This window comes from Macrobrachium nipponense, chromosome 23 (assembly GCF_015104395.2).
Source record: "Macrobrachium nipponense isolate FS-2020 chromosome 23, ASM1510439v2, whole genome shotgun sequence".
Taxonomy (NCBI): domain Eukaryota; kingdom Metazoa; phylum Arthropoda; class Malacostraca; order Decapoda; family Palaemonidae; genus Macrobrachium; species Macrobrachium nipponense.
The window spans coordinates 78,953,729-78,978,400 of NC_061090.1; the positions used below are offsets into that span (position 1 = coordinate 78,953,729).

General features: G+C 37.4%; 1 long non-coding RNA gene and 1 pseudogene across 3 annotated transcripts; one reads left to right on the forward strand and one right to left on the reverse strand.

Moving 5' to 3' along the window:
• Positions 1 to 1,070: 1,070 nt before the first annotated feature.
• Positions 1,071 to 23,243, reverse strand: LOC135197107 (uncharacterized). Of its 3 annotated transcripts, none has more exons than XR_010310558.1 (3): positions 23,031 to 23,243; positions 1,690 to 1,834; positions 1,071 to 1,169 (listed from the first exon to the last, which is right to left on the reverse strand). It is a non-coding gene; the product is annotated as an uncharacterized LOC135197107 (long non-coding RNA). The 3 variants fall into 3 exon arrangements; XR_010310556.1 differs by lacking the exon at positions 23,031 to 23,243 and adding an exon at positions 14,668 to 14,800; XR_010310561.1 differs by lacking the exon at positions 23,031 to 23,243 and adding an exon at positions 8,836 to 8,993.
• Positions 23,244 to 24,226: 983 nt separating this feature from the next.
• The window catches only part of LOC135201808 (histone H3.3A-like), an 87,280-nt pseudogene continuing 86,834 nt past the window's right edge, over positions 24,227 to 24,672 (forward strand).

Consider the following 24,672-nt stretch of genomic DNA (forward strand, 5'->3'; position numbering starts at 1 on the left):
GACTAATGAAAATGGCAGTTTAAACACAAATTTTTATTTAATAAACACCTAGACTAATGAAAATGGCAGTTTAAACAAATGTAAACATAAACACCTAGTTGTGCTTTATGTCAGTAACGTTGTTTCTGAGTTTGTATGTGTGCGTGTGTGTGTGTGTGTAAGAGAGAGAGGCTTAATAGCGAATAGCCGTCTCATTTACCTTCACATCATGAGAAACAAACACAGCAAGAGTGTTGTAGGGTGACCTACATTCGGGGCAGCTTAAAATAAAACTTTCCTGTCATGAGAAGGTTGAATTATTCGGAAGCGGAAATGCGCACATTTCACACTTTTTATTATTAGCTTTCTTTTATATTCACTGTGATAGGGATTCCAGTGATACGTAAAGGAAGTATACGACATTATTAGTATTATAATATTATTATTATTGATTTCCCTTATGAATGATAATTGCGTCCTCAATTTAATGAATACTAACAGTATAAGAATACATTTGCTGTAATCTTAAATATATTTTGTGAACCGATTGAGTTCTGTACTGGCGTTACAACTTACAATGACAATGGTCACCAACGGCTGGATATTTAGTATTACTTGATGTAAATTATTAAAATCGATCGTTTCATAAAGAATTCACTCCATCGGGGCATACTTTTCAGTTAAAATTCATGTCTTAGCCATAACCCTTTTTAGGTAGATTTTAAAAATTTTATTATGTCACACACACATCTATTATATATATATATAATTATATATATATTTAATATATATATATAGATATATATATATATATATATATATATATATATAGATGTGTGTGTGTTTATATAAAACGGGTGTACGTGTTTGCGCTGTACATCAATTTTTTTTTTTTTCACACTGGCCACTAACTTGTAAGATAAGTCTGAGAAGGAAACCCTAAAAGAGAAGGAGAAAGAGAGAGAGAGCGAGACAGGGATAAGCTTGCTCAACTCGGATACATTTTTCAGGCTGCGATTTCAGCCAAAGGATTTGTGTTCGTTAAAAGGATACTGCTAAAATTAGTGATTCCCTCCCCACCCCACCCACCCTCTCTCTCTCCCTCTGTTTCCGTGTTCCGCATTTCTCATCTTAATGTGTCCTTACGGTTTGGTTCTAGTAAACTGGTACAGTTTCCGTCCCATCGGCCTCTGCGTTAAAAGATAAATAATGAGACATCAGATATCAAAAGGAGCAAGAGGGAAGTTGTCGGAGACCAGACATGTCAAATTGCTGAGTAAACTTCCAGTGCATATATAACTATGATATACAATATGTTAACGACAGAAATTCGAAATAATGTACCTATACTCTAGTTTTTTTTCCATCTGTCGGGTACCCGCCTGTGGTGTTAGCGTATGGTAACACTGCGTCTTGGGCTTTAGATATCCTATAATAATATCCTATTTCGAATATTAACGGTGTAATTCGCATACAGTAAATCATTAAAACACTTTTCAGTTGTAAATGTACACCCAGATAGCCTTTATTTACCTAAAACTTACACATGGGGTAACTATCTAAAGCCCGGGACGCAGTGTTACCATACGCAAACGCCACAGGCGGGTGGACAGTTAAAAAAAAAAAAAACAAAAAAAAAAAAAAAAGTACAGTAGCATTTGCTAGCTATCAAATACTAATAAAAAAAATGTTTTGATTCCAGTAGCCTACTGTTCAGTATCCTTGTGTATAGGGTGATACCGAAATTCAGTGGAGTCGGCACAAGTAGTTGATTATACGGTGTGAGAAAATGTTGATTGGCGATAGTTAAGAGAAACTGCAGGAACGTATAGCCTAGTAGAAAGTTTGAAGGTATCTGCAAGAGGAGAAATAATGTGAGCAAGTATCATTATAAGTGCAAATGCAAACTACGAAGATGGACCAGTGACTGGTAATAATTATGAGGTGTTGGAAGAACGCAGATTTGTATAAGTAGCTAGAAGTTGAAATAATTAAGTAATAAAGGAACTTGGTCTAGTTCGTCTTATTAAGTGAAGAATGGATGTTAAATGCAAATGGAGAGAGAGTTTTTTTTTAAACTTGAGATGAATATTGTTTTTGTAGTCTTGTTGGTGAAACGGATCGAAGGGATAAGAAAGCTTGTTCTGAGGTGGTCTACGTATGTTGGATATGTTGGACGACAAGGTAGGAAATAAAATAAGTTTGTAACTGGAAAGTGTTGGAAAGAAGAAACAGAGTAAAACCAAGAATTTGCCGGATAGATCGCGGGAGAGGTAATCTTGGAAGCAAACGGGTGTATGTAAGATCAGTGTGGGCGCGGTGTACGTTGGAAGGTTGTACACTGCCACGAGAACCAGTGTCAACGATCAAAACAGAAGAGCACCGTGAACCTGTACCATTTTACTCTCTCTCTCTCTCTCTCTCCCTCTGTTCAGCCGGCGTGGCTATATGCAGGGTGCTAATCCTGTAGCGAGATGATTGTTGCTGACGTAGCTCCGCAGTCACATCAACTTCCCCTTCCGGCTCTCCCCCGCGTTCATTTCCCTTCCATTTTTATCTGCTGTGGCCCTCTCGTTCCATTATCCCCCTCCTCCCGTCGCCATTTCGCCTGTCATCTGTTCAACTCATTTACCTTGGGTCTTTGTGAATCCTTCCCCCACTCTCTGGTTGCTCTCTCCCCTGTTCGTCATTTTCTCTCGTTTGTTTCCATCTCTCTCTCTCTCTCTCTCTCTCTCTCTCTCTCTCTCTCTCTCTCTCTCTCTCTCATAAACAGAGACGCGAGCTGACACTATCTCCCTAGCTCGTTCGTCTGGGCTGGTATTTGCAGTTTACGCAGGATGTTATTTTAGCAGTGTCGATGAAAAGCCTTTTCTTGACAAACTATTTTGTTTTTCGTTGACATTTCAGTGTCCGGTTTGAGAGACGTATTTTCTTCTGTTCATAATTAGATGGAAGCACGCACATTCATGCTTCGTTGTTATGCGTCGCTAACATAACATTTGATTGGTCGGAAAGAGAGAGGAAGGGAGAGTGGCCGTGCTGGAGTTATAGGTTGTTAGGGGAGTTGGCGGGTGGGGGGGGGGGGGGGAGATGGGTGGGAGGTAGCTGTTAAGCTATTGCTATATCCGTGGAAAATCGAAGATGGTTTATCACAGTACGTTTTCGGTGACCTGCAAAGTCTTTCGACTAAAGTACAACTTATTTGTTTGCCAATATAATCAAAACAAATTTCGCTTTGCTGTACCGTAATCCTTTTCTATTTTCACTTCCTCTCAAATTTTATTTCCACGTAAAGTGAATGGCAAATGCAAATCTGTAAAAGTGGTACCATAAAGTTATATTCTGCATATTCCTTTATTCTGTAAGTATTTTAAGCTTAAGCCTAAAATACAGCGGCCGCAAGTTCGTACCCATACTGAAGCCAGTTGTGATGACACGAGAGAAGAGTTGTCTGTTTGTCAATTATACAGAGATAAAATGAACCCATTAAAACACTTCATTGTAAAGAATTCTATGAAAAATTATTTTGCCGTGTGGAAAAAAAGCAGACTTCACTACAGATGCAAGGTTTGCCGTCATTATATGCACCTAAAAGTGAATTTAGCAGGATACGACAGGCCAAAGACGGCTTTGATATTGATTTAGAGGAGTCTCGCATCTTCCCTTCTCCCGTTTCCCGCCTTTACTAAAACATTTCAACCGACAGTTTTCAGGCAAGCTGATATAAAGCCGCGTCACATTTCAAAACATCGATATAAGATCCCGGGACATAGCGTAGGATCTACTTTGAAAGAGCAACTATGAACCCAGCATTGCTGTTGCCATTCACGTGTCATCCAATTACTACCAGACTTCGGGGTGGGGGTTGAGGTGACCAAGGAGGGGGAGGAGGAGACTGTACTTTCGGTAGGTGTTCCCGGTGGGGGAGAGGTTCTCTTTTAGGGGGGGAGGCTTGTGGTAGAAGGGCGCCTGTATTGACGTTTTCATGGTTCTCCAACTCCCCCTTCCCCCCTTCTCCCCTCCACAACACTCGTCTTCCAGACGATGAACGTGCTTTCTTTGCACAGACTAATTTTGCATTATTGCCATTCATCCCTATCTACTTATCTTTCAGGGAATCGTATCAGGGCTTTCGGCCTGTTTTTGAACGACCTTGAGTCCTCTTCTGTTGGAGTTAGAAACAAAACGCTCGTGACGGATAGTTGGAGGGTTTCTGTAACCTGATAATATAGTTATTTTTTATCACCACTGGCCAAATCATGTGTATAACATTGCAGTTTGAATGTATTTGTTTTATTGTCTCGTGCAATGTTGTCATGATTCTCGTTTGATATCAGCGCCATCGAAAAGGATGAGCGACGCTGTTAAGCAGTTTTAATCATTAGAGTTATGCAGCAAGCCGTACTCACTTGTGAACATTATGAATCGGTTATACACGAGCATGATGATAAGAGAGAAAAACGTCTGTCAGACAACAGAACCAAGACGCCAGGTGGTAGTACCATCCATTTTGAAATCATAGTAACCGTTTTTCCTTCAGAGATTAACGCAGCTGTTGTTTTGAAATGAGGAGTGGGTCAGTAATCCCCCTTGTCCTCTGTTTGCCTCAGGGAATTCGGACACCTGATGAAGTAGACTCGGTTAACTGCGATTTGTTTACTTTTTTTCGGTTATGTACGAGAGTTCGTCTCCGACAACCAACCGACATTTCCTTCCATCACAGGAATTCGGATGGTTCTAAGAAAGACGGTATGGTTGTTACTCCAAATAAGTGTGATGCAATTTTGAGGTAATATCCGAAACCCATTACAGTTTTTTTTTCTTACATACTGAAAGCGTTAGTGTACAGAAATTGCAAGCGCCTTATGCAGTAATGAAACATGTAAAAGGTATGGGAAATATTTGATATTCGAGATTATTCTTAATAATATTGATAAATGCTACAGTATTTTGGAGTTGGTCTTGTTATGAATGAGATATTTTTGGATGGATTCAACTCCATAATTATAGAGTAAGAGGCTAATGAAACGGGCCAGTTACCATAACGCATCATTTTATTTAAAAAAATATGTATAAATGGCGGGAAAAGATAAAATGATACAGCACTTTTAAATAACGCCGAATCATCTGTTAATCAATGAGGTCGCCTTGAATTAAAATTACTTCTGTGACGAGATAATTTCACGTCAGTCAGGTAGATAACAAAGCCTTATCGCTTGTCTTCGATAGGTTGTCATTCAAGTTGTTTAGACTTAAGAGGAACGCATCTCCTGAAAGAATAATTGTTTGCGTCTTTCGTAGAACAATTATTGATGTCACCGGTTGAAACACGACAATTCTGACAATTTTCCTTTCGTATATATATAATTTTTTTCCTATGTGCGGTCGCCCATGCACAGAAACAAAAGTTATGTAAATCTTTCCCCTACGTAGTAGGAGAATCTATGAAATGAAATATATATATATATATATATATATATATATATATATATAATATATATATATAATATATATTAGTTAACCTAAATATATTATTATATATATAATTTCCAATTAGCTCTTAACGTGCAACCACCAGAAGGCGAGGAATTACCGGATTCAACCAGATCTGGGAACATATTTCCCCAAAGTAGGGAATTCGCGCCACACTGTCTGAGAGAGCTCGGCTATCAGCCAGGCGGTGCGTTTTTGTTTTTTGTTTTGTTTTATGTTATCTGAACTAATTAGATTCACAGGAAAAAAAGTCACAGTAACCTATGGAGGTCGATGATATCAACATAAATATCGGCAGGCTGGTCAATAGTGTTATAAGTAAGCTTCCCTCCCCTACCCCCAATATCCATGTACCATAGATAGGACTTTCAAACCTCGACTACTGACCCTCTACTCCCAATACCAACAAGCATGACGCAAGTCAATCCGTAGTCCTATTTCCACTGCTTTTGATTAAAGCTTTAGAATATCCTTATTATCTGAGAATGCATTTATCCAAAGTTATTTTAGAAGAACGGATATATATATATATATATATATATATATATATATATATATATATATTATATATGAAGGGTATATGCCACGAAGGAAAATAAACAACGGAGTATCGGCGAGATCTTTCGACGTTCAAACGTCCTTTACTTAGAAGAAAACTGTAAGTGGCATATAGCTACCTTTATTTATGGATTTTATCACGACGTTCTTAACTTTCGTGATTCAGTTATATATATATATATAGATATATATATATATATATATATATATATATATATATATATATATATAATATATATATATATATATATATATATATATATATATATACTATATAATATATATATATCCATATATTATAAAATATCTATATATATTATTTAAATATAATATCATAATATATATATATCTAATTATTTAGATAAATATACTATATATATAATATATATATATATATATATTATATAAATATATAATATATATATATATATAGATTATATATATATATATACGTACAATAAAGCGTCAATTCACAAGGTTGGTGGTTAGGCATCTAATCGCTGACGTGAGTCATTTGGTGTGTGCTGTACTCATTTTTCTTTCGAAATCACCCAAAAATTATATACCATAGAAAATCCCAAGATTCGAAGAAAAATCCCCGAAAACCGAAGATATAATAAAATAATTGTACATCTATCAAGCCTTAAGAGTCCTAACAAATTCTCTCTCTCTCTCTGACACTATCGGACACACACACACACACACACTATTTCTATGGCATTAATAATGATAAATGTACATCTAGAAGTACTGACAAAATAGTTAAGATAGACGGAGCTCTTGAAGAATAGCGGTCCCAGTTGGACCCTATGAATATAACATTGAAAATGAATAAACTATTATGAAAGTACTTTATTTTGTAAGTATAAAAATTACAAAAAGTATGTCAAATTAAAAGCACACAATTTATTGTAAATAAAATTGAATCGGTTGAAATTAATTGCACACATATTGTTTTGAAATTCCAGAATAAAAAGAATCAAATAAAGTTTCCTTATAACGTTCACGAAACATAAATTCCTGTAAATTGGCATGTAAGAATTCCCTTTTTCATCCATTCATCTTCTTTATTTTACCTTTCTGCTTGTTCCAATAGGATTCTACGTGCTGCGTATGAACACTTTTTATCAACAAAATTTAAGAAATGGTTGACAGTTTCATGTTGGTATCCTACGTTGCTGATTTTCTGATATGCTTTCCATTCGTCTGAGTGAACAGTCGATCCTTGCCTAACTACTTTTTCAATTATTGGCAAAAGAGTACCAGCATCACGTCGCTCAACTATTTCCATATATCCTATGGCTGGTGTTGTTGTTGTGTCTACAATTCCAAAAACCCAAATTTGTGAATGGGGAGTTCTTCCTCTGTGATGTTTGGGTTCATGTGAGAAGCAAGACTCATCCACTAGCACTGTAATACCTGGCCCACCTAGGTGAACTGGGTGAGTTTCAAAATGCTTAGTGCATACTTCACGAAAGAAACTATATAAATCAACTATAGTTTCCAGTGAGATGTTTAATAACCGAGATGCACCCATTTCTCCAATTTCATCACACCAATAAAAAATGGCTTCAACCCATTTTTGAAGTGTCAATTTAGAATTAAAAAAGAAGGAAAAAAAAAGTGATTTTTTTTCTGATTGATGTCTTATGTTTGTACTTTGCACAGTCCTTATTTTGGCACTTCCAAATATGTTTATCAAGATTTGAAGCACATTTCGTCCAGTTCATTACAAAGTTGCAGCAACTGCATCTCATTTCACGAGAAATAAGTTCTTTATTCTTCATCCATGTAATCACTGGAATTGCGTCTTCGATTACTAATGGTTTAATTTGACGTTCAAAAAAGCTGCGATCCATGTCTGCTTAGGGTTTGCTCAATACTGAAATACTTGACAATAGAGTGTGAAGAAAAAAAAATATAGATTTTTTAAGGCCTCTTTGGTACTGACAATCAAACAAGAAGTTGTTTCCTTATCTTTAGGTTTGCTCACCACTGACAACCAATCATGAGAGAGAGAGAGAGAGAGAGAGAGAGAGAGAGAGAGAGAGAGAGAGAGAGAGAGAGAGAGAGAGAGCAGAGCGGAATAGGAAGGAGATTAAAGCAGTACCTGGAAATGAAACAACCACTATAATCTTATAATTATAACCTCAAGGTTTGCCTCAAAGACCTACAATTCACAGGTATTTTTTTTCGGTTTGCGAAAGATGATTTTCTCACGGAAAGTTGTCTTTGTATGCTAATGGGTATTTCCTACAATAATAATAATTTGAAAATTTACGCATAAATTATAGCCTATATCTTCACTGAGGTGTTGTTACGTGCACCAAAACGTATTTGGGCTTCAGGCAAAGGAGAACGATTATCCAGTTGGACTGAGTTGGTTAAGGAAAACGGCAATATGTTTTGCACACGCTGCTTTGTTAAGAATAAATAACATGGCGAAATCTATAATGTGGTCTGCTACGTGTATAAATATAAGAACAATCATAGTACAATGGGGAGAAAGGTTGTAGCCATCGCACACCTGGAAAGATTACAATCCTTTGGCATTGTAGGTCTAAGCCTTTGTCACTTAAACAATAGAAGGACCAGCCCATTGTGACAATACTCTCTCTCTCCCATAAGACTAAGTTTCGAGTACTTATAGAATTTCAAGTTTCTGAATATGCTTACAATTAAATGAAGCATGTGTTATTAGCCTAATCTGCTGTCAGAGACACCGTGAATCGACGGCTGTACGAATCATCATATTCTTATTATAGTCACAGCGCTCGTGAAGGAAATTTAAGTGGAGCGACTGACCTTTCATAACCCTTCTTCACCTTGAACGGATGCACGCCTTCCCTGTGAATTCTTAACACTTGGAACGTCGGTAAAATGTTATTTCTCTCGATTCGTGGCTAGCAACGGAGAACTATTCTAGAGTTTAAAGAGTATGTGACCACGTAGCAACATTTCTCGTTAACATCGAACACACAAAGTGTAGTGAGTGGATGAGCATAGTTTATCGTTTAATTTGTCGTATTCATTGCTAATGTTCTTCTGGCGTATCTAGCATTAAGAATTGCACATAAAATTCGATTATACTTGTAAAGCCAGCACAGTAAAAAGTCCTGAAATGAAAAATGCAGTAAGCCGTTGAAATGTTGCCGTTTGAGATAGTTGCCAGTAATGTACCGGGATCCAAGATGAAACTGAACCACAGTTTTCCCGCGCAATCTCAGGGTTTCCATAAACACTAACTTTTCGTCTTTGTCCTTGTTTTGAATACCCTTAAATTGTATTTGTTCAATATTTTCATGCTTTCCCCAAGACATTTTTTAGCAGAGAGGTATATGCAAGTTTTAAAACCACGTACAAAATACAGTCTCGTGTGGTAATGAATAAGAACCACTGTCCTGATATTGCTGCTAATAAGGGTATTATGGTTTCTTCACGAATTTAAACGGATTTAAGCATGGTTACGCAGAGTACAATGTCTTAATACAAGCAAAATTCAGGACGTCTTGCATGTTATCACGGAAGAACCACTGAAAGAGAGTGAGAGGAAGGGGTTAGAGAGTTGTTTGTTTAAAACTGGTCGTAAAAGTTTATTCGTTAGCCTTAAAACGGTTGAAGATTACAACAAAAACAACGTATAATAGCAAAGCATTATCTTTTTGTACAGTCATACATCCAGCATATTGTATTTACTGTATCTGCAGATCCAGCCGGCAAACTGTCAGTAATAATTTAAGGGTGGAGAAAGAGTGATCGCTAGATTAATTTAGTTTACCTCGTCTCTTAATGTGCTCAAACTTCATCTAATCGTGCTGTTACTTATAAAAGCACGGACGGACTAAGTCCTGCAAGTATAATACCCCGTGTAGACAGGGTACTTGTGAGGACTGAGGTTCACCCAGTCACCCAGGTTGAGTTGGCTAGACGGGGTTGAGCTCAACATCAGCGCCACTTGACCTTGAAAAGTTCATTGCCAGCGGTGAGGGTTTATCTGCTTGTATTGTCTTGCATTGTCCTTTCTTTATTCATGCCTGAATTTCAGCGACTGCTGTCTTTTGTCAGAAACAACGAGACATTTTCGACAATGACGTAGACAACTAGTGCTGTAATGGTGTTTGGTTTTCTCGTTTAATAGAGCATACATCGAAATATATTAAAGAAAAAGAAAAAACCTTCTTTATTGTCTGTCGACGCCGGATGAACACAAACATGGCGCCCAAGTCTCAGAGTTCCAGAAACGGAATGAAGTAATCGTGACCACTAGTACCAAGTAGGAGAAAAGAGGTTGCATCACATAATGTGGGTCAGTGTTACTTGTCGATAAACCTTTCATTAGTTTTATTTTGTTTCTTACGAGGGATGTGTCATTTATAGCATCAATTAGACCTTGCATGCATAACTGCTCTGTGGGAAGCGTCATTATTAACAAAAAGTAGGTCTCCCATAGTACGAATATTTCGACAGGTTCAGATGGCATAGTTCTCATGCTTCCTCCTAAATATCTTTCGCCCGTCAAGTGAATAATTATTTGCTCTGGTCATCAGCACCAGAATGTGGGGATCGTTAGTAATGGGCTCCCAGAAAGTTAAAGCTAATTGCCTCCATTCAAGGCTAAATAAGATATAATCCTCAGCAAACCATTGCTATTACAAGAAGCGAGACCTAGAATCAATATGATTTAGGAAATTTAATCGATTTACGATAAAGTTGCGCGAGTTAAGGGTAAAGAAATGAAAAGTTGTTCAAATATATATATATATATATATATATATATATATATATATATATATATATATATATATATATATATACATACAAATATACAACCCTAATTAAATTTTGCATTAAGCAACTCGAAAAATGTACAGCAAGGTCCAAGTAGTATAATGTTTTGATCTTGCTTTGCTTTTGTACCGACGAATGGAGGGAGGTGGCAGACAATCCTCTTATAACTGCGGTCACTTACTTCCTTTAATCATCCATACACGAGGAAATGGCCGCTCAAAAATTTTGCCAAATCTACCAAATTGTCACCCTTTTCCCTTAAAAGTCTGAACGAGTTTAAGGAAATATGGCAGCAGTGTTAATCACCCTCGAGTCTCAACCTTTTGTAGCCAGAGTATAGTGGTGTCGCATCTGGAAGGATGGGAATGACTCACAGCTAAATTGAGGACGAGTATCTTATTCACCTTTCTCTTAAAAATGGCAGTAACTCATAATACATATTCACATTGTCTTTGCAAATGCAGCAGGGAACATGAATCGGTAGCCTAAACATTGGTGTTATTTATTTTCTTCGACGTGACAAGACAAAAGAAGTGGCTACTGCAACTGCGTTTCTCGGAACTACTTAATACGTCATGTTTTCCCCGTAAATCTTCTTCTTTCCTGTCATATTTTCCCAGTAAATAATAATAATGAAAAAGTGATTGTCTTGTTCACACCGGAATACTTAGTTCAAAGAAGGAAAAGGGGATGGCGGGTAAATCCCCCGGATGCAGAATGGGCGGGAAATCGGCTATCTATATTTAAACATGTGACGTCATCGTGAATTCCTTTGAACATCAAAAACTTTTTATTGATAATCAACTGCGTTTATAAGTCAAGTTTGTTATAAACCTATGACAAACGCTGTAGGTTTCTCTATCCAGATATATGTGTATGTATATATATTATATATATATATATATATATATATATATATATATATATATATATATATGTGTGTGTGTGTGTGTGTGTGTGTGTGTGTGTGTCTGACTGAGAACCAAGAGGAAGTAATACACATAGAAGTTTTAAACAGAATAAGCCATTTATTTATAAAAGCACGTTGGTTGAATCTAGTTTTGGGAAACAACTGTGGATGGAGGTCGAAGTTTCGTTCGCTGAAGTCTTTAAGAGGTGACAGGACTTCCCAACAATATGCCTCTGGCATCGACTTTTACGGGAAATTCCTTAAACATCGACGATACTTTCAGAATATTTCCGTTCACACATTATACACACACGCACACACACACACACACACACATATATATATATATATATATATATATATATATATATATATATATATATATATATATGTGTGTTGTGTGTGTGTGTGTGTGTATTTGAAACCATCACAAGGGGGAGAGGACACACACATGCACACGTAATTCTCCATATTTTCATATTGACATCCCCGATGATGCAATTAAACATGTAGGACGATTACGAACTATTGGAATAAAGGCGTTTTATACATCTGAATGTCCTCTTCCCTTTGCGATGCTATATATGATGCCTTTGATAGAAAGCAGTGGAAAAGACGCATCAGGCAACCGACCCCATAATGTAGGGATAACGGTGGGGAAGAATATATGTATGTATGCGCCTTTTGTCCTGGGTTGGGGATGACGCCAGAGGTTAGTACGTATATGCAAGTAGGCGTTCTTGATGACTAACTCATGTGCTGAGTTAATTGGCATTCGTCCGGATAGTTCTTTAAAGTGTCATATCATAAGACGGCTTCCGAATGACAGCGAGGTGAAAGTAGTCGGTTCCCTTGGCTTACTGCTAAAGAACCTCCCCCCGCCCCCAACCCCCCACCTTCCCCCAACCCGCACTATAATTGTTACGCAAAAGCAACGGTGTGCGAAAATCCAGCTGGTTTGAACCGCTTCGATTGACGTACGTGTAACGGCTCATGCAATGACGTCGAATTGTGAGACTTACGTACGGTTCTGCATTCGTCGAGATTATTCTGAAAAATTTGAGATTAATTCGTAACGTTATTTGGAGGATGATTTCGTGAACTGAAATGGAATGTTCTTGTACAAGGTTAGAACTCGGAAGTATTACGCCATGATTTAAAAGAATTGCATTACTCACGAACGCTAGTACAGTCACGTATATACACACGATATATATATATATATATATATATATATATATATATATATATATATATATATATATAATGTGTGTATGCGTGCTTCTATTACACACACACCCACGTTTATGTATATATGTGCGTAAAGCTAAGAATATTGAATATAAACCATTCCGTCTTATGGAGGCCTTATACGAGTGATATGAATACATACGTAGTATAATTGTATGGATATATTGTGAATATTATATATATGTGTATATATATGTGTGTGTATACATACACACACATATTATATATATGTATATATATATATATATATATATATATATATATATATATACTGCATACATATTTTCTTTACTTATACTCAATGGGGGGGAGGCGGTGTTTACACTCGTATTTTCACATATAAAAAGCCACAAATACCGTTCAATATCGAGTTCTATACCTCGAGAGTAACTTACGCCTAAGGGAAATAATAGATGACACGTGCTTCTTCTTCAACAGGAGGATCCGAACAGTTTCCTGGTTTAGAAACGATGGATCATGGATGGGGACTACAGTCTAGGTTATTGAGACCATGGGTTGCACCACGGTCTCTTTGTATATTGGGACCATGGATGCGACTACGGTCTAGGTATATTGGGACCATGGATGGGGCTTCGGTCTAGATATATTGGGACCATGGATGGGGCTACGGTTATAGGTATATTGGGACCATGGATGGGGCTACGGTTATAGGTATATTGGGACCATGGATGGGACTACGGTCTAGTTATATTGGGACCATGGATGGGACTACGGCTACATGGGATGGGGCTACGTAGGTTATATTGGGACCATGGATGGGGCTACGGTCTAGTTATATTGGGACCATGGATGGGGCTACGGTCTAGGTATATTTGGACCATGGATGGGACTATGGTCTAGGTATATTGGGACCATGGACTGTGCTCTGTGTGGTTTCAAGACTCATTTATATTGTATTGTGTAGATGGGACTAGGGGAAATAGTCTCTGATAATAGTTAATTGGCCAAATTATTTATTTTTGAGCCCTTTTCTGAAGTTTTTTTTTTTGACGACTCCCTTTAATTATGTGTTCGAATGGCAACGAATAAAAGAAAAAAAGTGCGCCTACCTTTTTCATCTCTTTCTTCCGAGTCAAGCTCTGGCCAGGTCTTGACTCGAAGGAAAGCGATAAAAAAGGTAGGTGCACTTTTTTTATTCGTTGCCATTCGAACACATAATTAAAGGGAGTCGTCAAAACAAACGTGAGAGAATGGCTCAAAAATAAATAATTTGGCCATATTAACAATCATCACAGATCCTTTATACTTTCCCTAGTCCCATCTACACAATACAATATAAATGAGTCTTGAAGCCACACAGAGCACAGTAATGTGCCAAATAAACAGATTCCTTTATCCAGGCACTGCTCTAAGACCCAAGAAATACTTTACAAAGTACATTGAGATTACTTGTCCCCTACGATTCATTACCTTCATGGTCTCGAGGGATTCGTTGAAAATTCAATAAGGCAAATAAAAGCAAACGTGCACTGCATCTGAGACTGTCATCTGGGAAGAAATTTGATCTCAATTCATTATATCTATCTATCTATCTATCTATCTATCTATCTATCTATCTATCTATCTATCTATCTATCTATCTACTATCATATATATATATATATATATATATATATATATATATATATATATATATATATATATATATATATAATGAATTGTCTTACTAAAATCTTCAGTCATTCGTGGATGCATTCGATGAGTTTATCGACGACAAACGTCCTACTGGAAAAATATCACCAAACCGCTCCATTTCAGCGGGATAGTATGGAGACTGTGAACACGTAGACCTATAGAAATGGCTGGATTGATGTCATGAATGGAAATGCGTGAAACAGTGTTTGATGCTGCTGATGAGACTTCTATGAAATATTTTGTGGTTTAGTGAAAATGTATCGTTAATTTTGAAAAAGAAAGATAATGCTTATCTCTTGTTATTGTTTTACGTATTTAACCAAATATTCACATTTGTATAAAAAAAAAACCATGAAATATTGTAAGAGATTATCAGCTCTCAGCTTATTTGGTCTTTCGTAGCACCGTTTTATGATTGTCATGTGGATTTCGGTTTAAAAGAAATTGAATAATAATAATAATAATAATTAATAATAATAATAATAATAATAATAATAATATAATAATAATAATAATAATAATAATAATAGATCTGAAAATAGAAATAAGAAGGATATGGGATATGCCAGTGGAAATCGTACCCATAATCATAGGAGCACTATGGCACGATCCAAGATCCCTGAAAAGGAATCTAGAAAAACTAGAGGCTGAAGTAGCTCCAGGACTCATGCAGAAGAGTGTGATCCTAGAAACGGCACACATAGTAAGAAGAGTGATGGACTCCTAAGGAGGCAGGATGCACCCGGAACTCCACACTATAAATACCACCCAGTCGAATTGGAAGACTGTTGATAGAGCAAAAAAAAAAAAAAAAAAAAAAATAATAATAATAATAATAATAATAAAATAATAATAATAATAATAATGGCTTACTCATAATTTTTCCCAAATATTGTTTAGGTTATTGTATCAACAAGAATACTAGATCGTTGTTTTGAACAATTTGAAAGTAAACAAAAAAGGAGGGGGGAGGGAGGGGTTGCAAGTTTCTCCAGTTGAAGAAAAGTACCTTTTAAGAGCGATAGGCCTATCATGAATCCATAGCTGGTCACATGAAAGTCTCTTAAAAACAATGGAAATCTAACTGGTCCCTCAAAAGCAATAGTCCTAAATAATTAAGCCACTTAAAAGTTGATTGAAAATGATAGGACTAGAATGCAAAACCTGAATACTTGAAAGTCAACGAACTTTTGCCGAAGAATCGGCAAGGTTCCAGCGACGAGGTCGTTGGGAACTCGCTCTGTCCCTTCCTTCCTTCCTTTCTATTCTCCGTCTTCTTCCAATTGGTGAGTGGATTTTTTTTCCGGAGAATTTCAACAGAATCGACATCTGCTCGTTTAAAGGGAATGTATTCTGAACTTTTATCTATCAGAAGGCTTTTCCGATACAAAAAAACACCTACACATAGGTAAGATTGTATTAGAGAACGCACTGTTCAGGAGTCTGTATGGGGGACCACACTACACGCCTGTATAAATAGATATGTATAAAATCGTTTGTGAAAATCTTCTCTATAAGAATTAATTCCTGATTCAGCAAAGTAACATCATGTTTTCTTTTACAATGTGAAATCATAAGTATATGAAATTTCTCGGAAATGTAACGTTTCTTGATCTGTCTGTCTGCTATAGTAGATTCACTTCAACCGTGCATCTGATGTCTAGGCCAGTCCCTAACGACGCTCCTGATTGGCTGTTGATAAGCCAATCACAGGGTTGGAAACTCTCAGTCTCTCTCGAGAGTTCACATGGGTAGGATCTATGTTCCATCTCTCCTGAGGGATAAATCTTTCAAAATTATCACTCAGGAGAGGTGGAACATACATCCTGCCTATGTGAACTCTCTCGAGAGACTGAGAGCTTCCAGCCCTGTGATTGCCTTATCTACAGCCAATCAGGAGCGTCGTAAGGGACTGGCCTAGACATCAGATGCATGGTTGATGTGAATCTACTATAGCCACCAGTGATGATGAGATAAACAAATTGTGGTGGGAATATATATTTTTTGCTGAAACACCCTCCTCGTTTGGCTTCAAAAAGTACACAAAATAGCTCAAAAAAAAAAAAAATAAATAAATAGTGATCCCTATGTTAACTAGGTATGTTCGTGTATCCACTTGCGGCATGTTTAGTACAAGGACCATGGTTTTTTTATTATTATTATTATATTATTATTAACTCGGTGTGTATCCGCTTTTGCGGCTTGTTTAGGACTATCCCGCAGGGGATTGCCGTACAAACATAAACAAAAGACTGTAAATATCATATATAAAGCTTTAACTGCGTATAGACCTTATAATCTGGGGTAAAGGAGTACTAAGGTAAATCACAACCAGTTATACAAAACAGTAACTTTATTTATAAATTGACAATCCTGCAAAGAAACGGTTGTTGTACAGTACAAAAGTTAGTGCAATGTAACATCGCTTGTTCTGTATTAACACTCAACTGCATCCACCTCAAGAGGTTTCAAAACCTCTTTCAGAAAATATTGTCTTTGACTTTCCAGCTCAGAGATCTCATATATTCTTTTTATTGTTGTGGGATTTTGTGGAAATTAATTCATTTTGCAACATAATTATATATTTCATATATGTGTGTGTTTTACGACAGAATAACCCGGTGTTTTTTTTTTTAGAACAGGGAGCTGTAATATGAGAGAGAGAGAGAGAGAGAGAGAGAGATAGAGAGAGAGAGAGAGAGAAGAGAGAGAGTCGACGAGAGAGAGAGAGAGAGAGAGAGAGAGAGAGTCATCCAAGTGAAGACAGGCAGGTTAGAGAAACGGTAGACGAATTACTGCTCGGTCTTCCATGCCGAATTTACGCCATAAGGGGTAATTTATCTCATGCTCTCATAAAAGAATATTGACACCATCTTCTACGAACCCCGTTTCTGCCTCTTTATTGAAGCCCAAGATTCTCTATATAGCTAACCAATACGGACATGCCGTTTCATACGCTCTCCATCGTTGCGAAGGGTGTCGATATGCCAGCAAACTCGAGAATTCCGAGCACGTGCAAAATTTCACGTACAACGGAACCATTCCCCGGCGTTGGGGGGGAAACCTGTGGGTTTAGGCAGACCCCCCCCCCCCCAAGAGCGTGGAGAAACCCTACTTGTCGTTCGCACTCGAGAAAAACGTCGACGAAGAATAACGCTTGCAGGTCTTCGAAGGCGGGAAACAACACAATGTTGCCCGGGTGACGCAACTCGTATTCTTGGTTAGTACGATTTTCAACGCACGACAGGCGACGCATGAGAAATCTTTTTTTAAACTACGAAGAACCAAATAATACAACTACTCTCTCATTCTCTCTCTCTCTTGTGCAAAAATTCACAGAGAAGTGATGATTCATTCCAGTTTCAGGATTTTCCTAGTTAAACCTCGACTCACACTCACACCGGACATTCGAATCCAGTGTAGATTAAACCAAAAGCTACATCGGTCTCATATGACAAAATAGTTTGTTAAATGCGAATTTGCTATTTTCGATAAGCAACGTCACGTGAAGGACAGGAAAGAATTCCAGAATCTAAAAAGTAGGTCATGAGAGCTCGGTATACCGGATTTGACTCCTGAACGCCTTAGTATTAAAAGCCATTCAATAGCTGGCATTTAACCTTGCATATCGATTGGCTACTTAAACCCCGTTGATACGTTTGAAGTTTTGATTGTTAAAATAGACGAAGAATGGAAGCTTCACACTCGCAGTATCGTTGCTGTGGAAACGTTTTATTCCGATGCGATAGTATTGCATCATGTGGCTACATTCTTTCGAGCACCATTTAAAAGTCCGTCTCTCTCTCTCTCTCTCTTGGAATAACCGGTTTCTTCGTAAACGAGCGTTAACAGAGATTCAGCACGCGAGCCAGAATAAGTAAAGTTTAATATGAAAATACTAATTCTCTTTCTTTAACATACGCCACCATAATCAAAGTTGATCATACATGCTCGTAAACATCTGATTTATATACGGTTTTAATTGAAATGCATTATCACATCCTTCTGACATACACAACCCATGAAATATATGTAGTGCTATATCAATTAATGCAACGGGTAGTATTTTATATTAAATTTTAACTATCACTGCGTGTGTTGTAGTCATTAACAACTTAGTATACATATCTCATTATTTGTTTGCTTGAATATCAAGTTTTATCCGGTTGTTTTCAACGGATCACGTGATCGCCTTCAGGCGAAATAAATATGAGCTCCAAGTCGAAAAACTCCGAGCGAGGAACGCGTCATAGAAATGCTCCTGTCGGGAAAGAAAGCGACCAATAGACCTATACTCTGTACTAGACACTGCATATCTAGACATTACTCTTATTCGAAAAATGCATATATTTATAGACAACTCAACTACCTTTCTTTCCAATACATACATCTTCCAACCGTAGTATACACAACCCTCTCCATCCGCCCTCTCCCCCCCCCCCCCCCCCCCCCCCCCCCACCCTGTTCCCCCTTAATACTTTTGAATTGTTACTGTTTTTCACGAACAGATCATCTAAAAATGCTTTCATCCTTTGTCTTATGAGTTTACACACACACACACATATATATAATCACTTTCACATATATATATAATCACTATAACAGGACTCCATTGAAATGGAATGGTATCTAGAGGGGATATTTATTCAGGAAAAGTTACAAGCTCTCTAGGACAATCAGTCCTCATTGTAATTTTTCCTGAAAAAAATATTTCTGCTCGATACTATCCTGCTTCAATGAGGGCCTTATATACATGCATACATACATATATGTGCGCGTGTGTTGTAGAGAGACTATTTTTGTTTCATTTACTAGTCCCAAAGTCACATAGTGATAATTTTAACTCCAAGGCGTTTACACCTAATTTATTTACGAGAGACAGGGAAGTCTCCTAAAAACTGAGAAAAAAGTTCATAACAGAAGAGAGAAGCCACGTGGGCACAGGGTCATTTTAAAAGCTCAGCTGAGAGAGAGAGAAAGAGAGCGAGCTGGCATGCAGAAAACGTTCGCGTCTCTTCAGTTTACTTTGGTCCAAACAAACGAAATTTCTGCTCAATACGTTGCGCAATGGATCGATTCTAATATCTTTATTTTATTCATTACTTATTGAATTCGACAAGTGTTTTTCAACCTTTTTTAGGAAACACACACACATAGTATATATATATATATATATATATTATATATATATATATATATATATATTTACATACATAATATTTACAGGAATAGAAACTTTAGCTACGTTTTGTGTTTCAGTCATCTGATAAGTTTGAAATCGCTGTCATCAGGACCCATTTCATTCAAGTTAACGGTTATTTGTTCCATATATTTGTTGCGGGTGGTCAAGCGTTTGAAAGTGAGGAAAGTTCTTAAGTACAAAATATCACAAAAACTTTCATACTATGTAGTGTATGCCAGCGCAGGTTCTTGGTGGTAGAGCAGCCAATAAAAACTTTCCATTCGAGCCTATACTGAAATTTGCACGACCTTTTGACGAGTCGTCAGCATCTTAGCTTTTATGGGCCAATATCGAACCTATCGTACTTTCCAAACAGAAACGGTAGTTCACGAACAAACGTGAAACAACTCAACATTATACCTGTTGAACAGTCAGCTTACAAAAATCTAAGTGGTGAGAGAGCATTTGAACATTGCGAACCAAGACTACAACAAAATACTGCCTCAAGTGATGCTCATGCAGGAAAGCAAATTTAAAAAAAAGGCGCTGAATGACCATTAAAGGTCCCAGTGCTTGGGCTTGTCCCTAAATTTCATAATCCATCCATCCATCCATCCAAATTTAAAAAAAAAAAGAGCTACGATATTAACGAGATAACGCTGAAAGACTGGTATAAAATTATAAGAAGCAACTTGTTTTGAAAACGCACTCGGGCCCACCAGAGAGGGAATCATCCCTGTGGAGGAGGGCTATACATGAAACCTATAATATAGTGAATAATATTATCAGAAAAAATTTAGTTTTTGCCGTGCATTCTATAATTCAGTAATTTCAACCATTTGATTTTAGACCATCTAATTATAACCTTTATATTTGGAGAAAATAAAATTATATTTGTAAGTAGAATGTATCCCAAATGTATCTCAATGGTCCTACCCAAGACGCCCGAACGAAGTCCGTTACAGTTCAAAACAAAAGATAGACCGATGCCTTTTGCCAGTAACTGCATTCCCACTGACCTGTGAGATAAAAAATTCTCCCTTGTATGAAACAATTCATTACTTTCATGCTCTCATCGCCAGTCAAGTTACTTATGCGACAAGAGAAAAAGAATAGCATCTTCCATTCACGAAATGAAGAAGAAACTTAACCGTTTCTCATTCGAATTTAAGACCTTCACTTCAAGAACGACACACCTGCTGACGAGAAACTCGCATGGTTCCAGAAAGCTTTTTCACAAGAATTTAATTTGCGCCGTTATGATAAGCAGTGATTTTTTTTCACACCCAGACGACTATTGCATCATTGTACATCACATTTTTAATGTTTTTAGCGGTGTATTGCATATGAATTGAAGTGGAATTAACTGGTTTCTTGTAGCGAGGTTGTTGAGTCACACATTAATATGATGTCTGGTCTGTAGTGGGGGGATGGTGGGCGGTTGGGGTTGGGGCATCCGCAGCTAGGAAGGGGAAGAGATTGAGGAGGGGGAATTGTTTTGGGGGAAGGTTGGTGGGGCGGGGGGGGGGGGGGGGGGGGGGGGTTATAGTCTTCCCGCGCTTTTCCCAGCCGCCCGTAGCCATGTGGTTGGGGTTTTGACGTTTAGTCACTGGAGTGGGATTTCGTCATAGTATGAAAATGTCAACAGTTCACCCTTGTGCAACAATGAATCATTAAAGTTCGCAGAAACTAGGGTATTTTTAATTTTTAAAAGCCGTGAAAGGGGGACGATTAATCTTGTTTTCAGCATTACTGGAGGAGGAAGTGTGAAAACTGTTGAATGAAATAAAGAGGTTTAGGCGGAATACAGAGGAATTGTCAAGATCTACCAAGGACGTGAACCGGTAATTATTTTTTCTCCCGCGCGTTAACCTTCACGGAAGCATAACATGAATCGGTTGTGTGAAAGGTTGTAGCTGTGGTGTAACGGAATAGTAGCATAATTATATAATAAAGGTAAATTGAAGTCATGTTCCCGAATTAATATGAAGAATAGGGTCCTGGAAGAATGGTAGTCTTTTCCGATTTGGAACTTATAAGATACAAAAGCAAAGCTTGACAGGTCCTGTTTACCAAATGCAAAAATGACCACCGACTACGAAGCTCGGTGGTCTAGGAACAAAGGTACGTTGTTAAACACTGGCTGAAAAGGAATATTATATATATATATTATAAAATTTTTAGGTAAGCATGAAGAGGAATGGTTGATGGTGACACTGGAGACAAATTTTGTACTGAGAAGTTTCAAGATCTAGAGGGGCAACCTAGTTGTGTATTTGGTAGTTGACTGTGATAGTGAAAAGGGCAGATTAAATATGTTGATCACTGAGAGGGAGTGGATCCACCAAGAACTGAGCATTTAACAAATTATACAATATTCTCATGACATATTACGAAGAGTCTGGTTAAAAAAAAAAACATTTTGTGAAAAGCATTTGGAAGGTGGTCTGTTTCTGAAAGCAAAAAAGAAATGATGGAAATTCCAGTTGTTAAAATTATGTTCCACTGTAGTATTTAAGGAATGGTGCCAAATACGGTTTCCGTAAGTGAATTTCGAAATCACCTAGAATATTCTGAGTCGGTTTTGGTTCTGTAGATGAAACGAATGGTAATACAATTGCATTAGAGCTTTGTAAATATAATACGAGAAAGGACTCGTGACAGATCTTTACTGATGAGGTGATGAGAAATAGCAGGGAAAACTTCTACATTGCCCCGATGAAAAGTTCTGACCCCTTAGAACTCTATTACCATCAAATGGTCTTCTCATCGAAAGTTTGAATGATTCTCAATTCCCTCTTGTATATGTTGCAAAGATGTATGCAATGCTTAGGTAGTACTTCTAAAAGCAGTTAGCCTATTGGTCTTCAAGCAGTAGCTATGGTCACCGAAAAAAAAGGGCAATTCCATCAAATAGCGTGTGTGAACACGCAGTATTAATCTTGCATGTACTAAGACATTACCCGTGAATGCAGCAGTGGCTGAATTCCTTACAAAATATGCAGATAGTCATGTTTTGTCCTGCAGAAGCATGTAAAGATCCAACAGTCCACTCTAGCCGACCCAAATCTAAAGTTACCAATGACCCAAACTGATATCGGGGGTTTGAGGGGGGAGGGGGGGGGCTAAGGAAGGGGAAACCGAGTGCATACACAAAACACGAACCACAAAGGTACCATTTTCTATGGCGTAATAGGCGTACATTCTACTCACACGTGTATTTCCTATTAGGGAATCCATTGTGTCTAATTCACAAATTTCGTTAATATCCATGTCGCTCACAAAGTTTTCTAGTGTTTGTAGTGTACTACACTTCTGTCTGATGCTTTTCTTGCAAAAACTGAGTGTTTCGCTTTGGTTTTATGCACAGCCCAACACTGGGATGGTTCCTCCTCTGGCAGGCCCTTGTACGTTTTCAAAATAAGTTGCTTCTAATATTATTATATAATAATAGTAATTGACTTCTAGTGTTTTCTCGTCAGTATCGTAGCTCCTACAGAGTAGGAGTCGTTAGTTCTTTTGTTGTTTGACTTTGCTGTGTAGTATTGTATGGATGGATTGTTATATTCATACCAATAATGTAATCATAAGTTTTAATTGTACGCAGCCACAAAACGAATTCATTGTACGCTGGCTGGGCAGTATGTGCAGAAAGAACCCTAGTGGATTCGCATGTCCTTATTTTGAATCTTGCAGATACAAAATTTTTATTGGTATTGTAATAGCATTGTCCTGTCAATTTCTCACATTTTTATAGTAAAAAAAAAGTAGCAGCTTCTCTTCAGTTGTTTAGATGTTTGATTTTATTTATTGAGAATTTGGTAGGTTATCACATTCATTTTCATCTACATAATTGAATTGAATGTTACTGGCACAGTTCCTTGTTTTTTTTTTTATCTTGATGTCATAATTTAACCAGAAAATTATATCAGTCTCGCATTTCTGACAGTTATCACCCGTAATCTCTGAAAATCTACATGCAACAACATACATGGTTTCAACACGTTGAGTGTAAAATTATTAATTCTGTTGTGATTAATACTATTTCTGTGCAGTGAGTATATTTATCCATAAAGTTAGTTAACACATTTTCACTGGGCTAATTTTTACGAGGTTCAGCAAGTTATTTAATGCTATTAAGATATCTTGAAAGCATTCATCGTTTTGTATTGCAGAAGCATAGATGTTACTGGGACGAATGCGGATCGAGAAATGAACCTGGTAGCCAATGAGCTTCCATCTTTTTTGACCAATGAACGAGCAGTATTGGTACGTTTTGGACCAATCCCAGAAGCCGTTATTTTAGCCAATGGGATACTGGAACGACAGTGACGCTACCCAATGAACGTGCGTTATTATATGACGTCATTCTAGGTATATAAACTGGGACATAGGCCGTTTTAGCTTTTAGTCGTCATATTCAGTGAGATCTTTGAGGAAGGAGGTTCAGTGTCAGTACTAAGGTGAGCTTCAACCAGGGAAAGCAGTGTTTTTTTTTCTTTGTATTGTGAAGTGGTATTAAGTGTTGTACGTAAGTAAACCAACCAAACTGCTACTTTCAGTTCCCTACAGGATTGTAATCATTGTCGAATATTAGTTATATTACTGTGAAGGTGATGAATGCAATTTGACGACCGACCTTTGTTAGGAAAGTCTTGGCATTTCATCAACTTGTGCGTGGTCGTTCCGCAGCGTTATTAAGTTTTACTCTCAGTGAAGTTACTGGAATGAGATAGTCATGTGTTGGTTAAGTTACTAAATTAGAATTATTGGAGCTGCCAGCCCCACATGTAGCCTAAGGAGTCATTTCATTGGGAATTTCTCACGAGCGTAATTCGACGTATTTGGTGAAAGT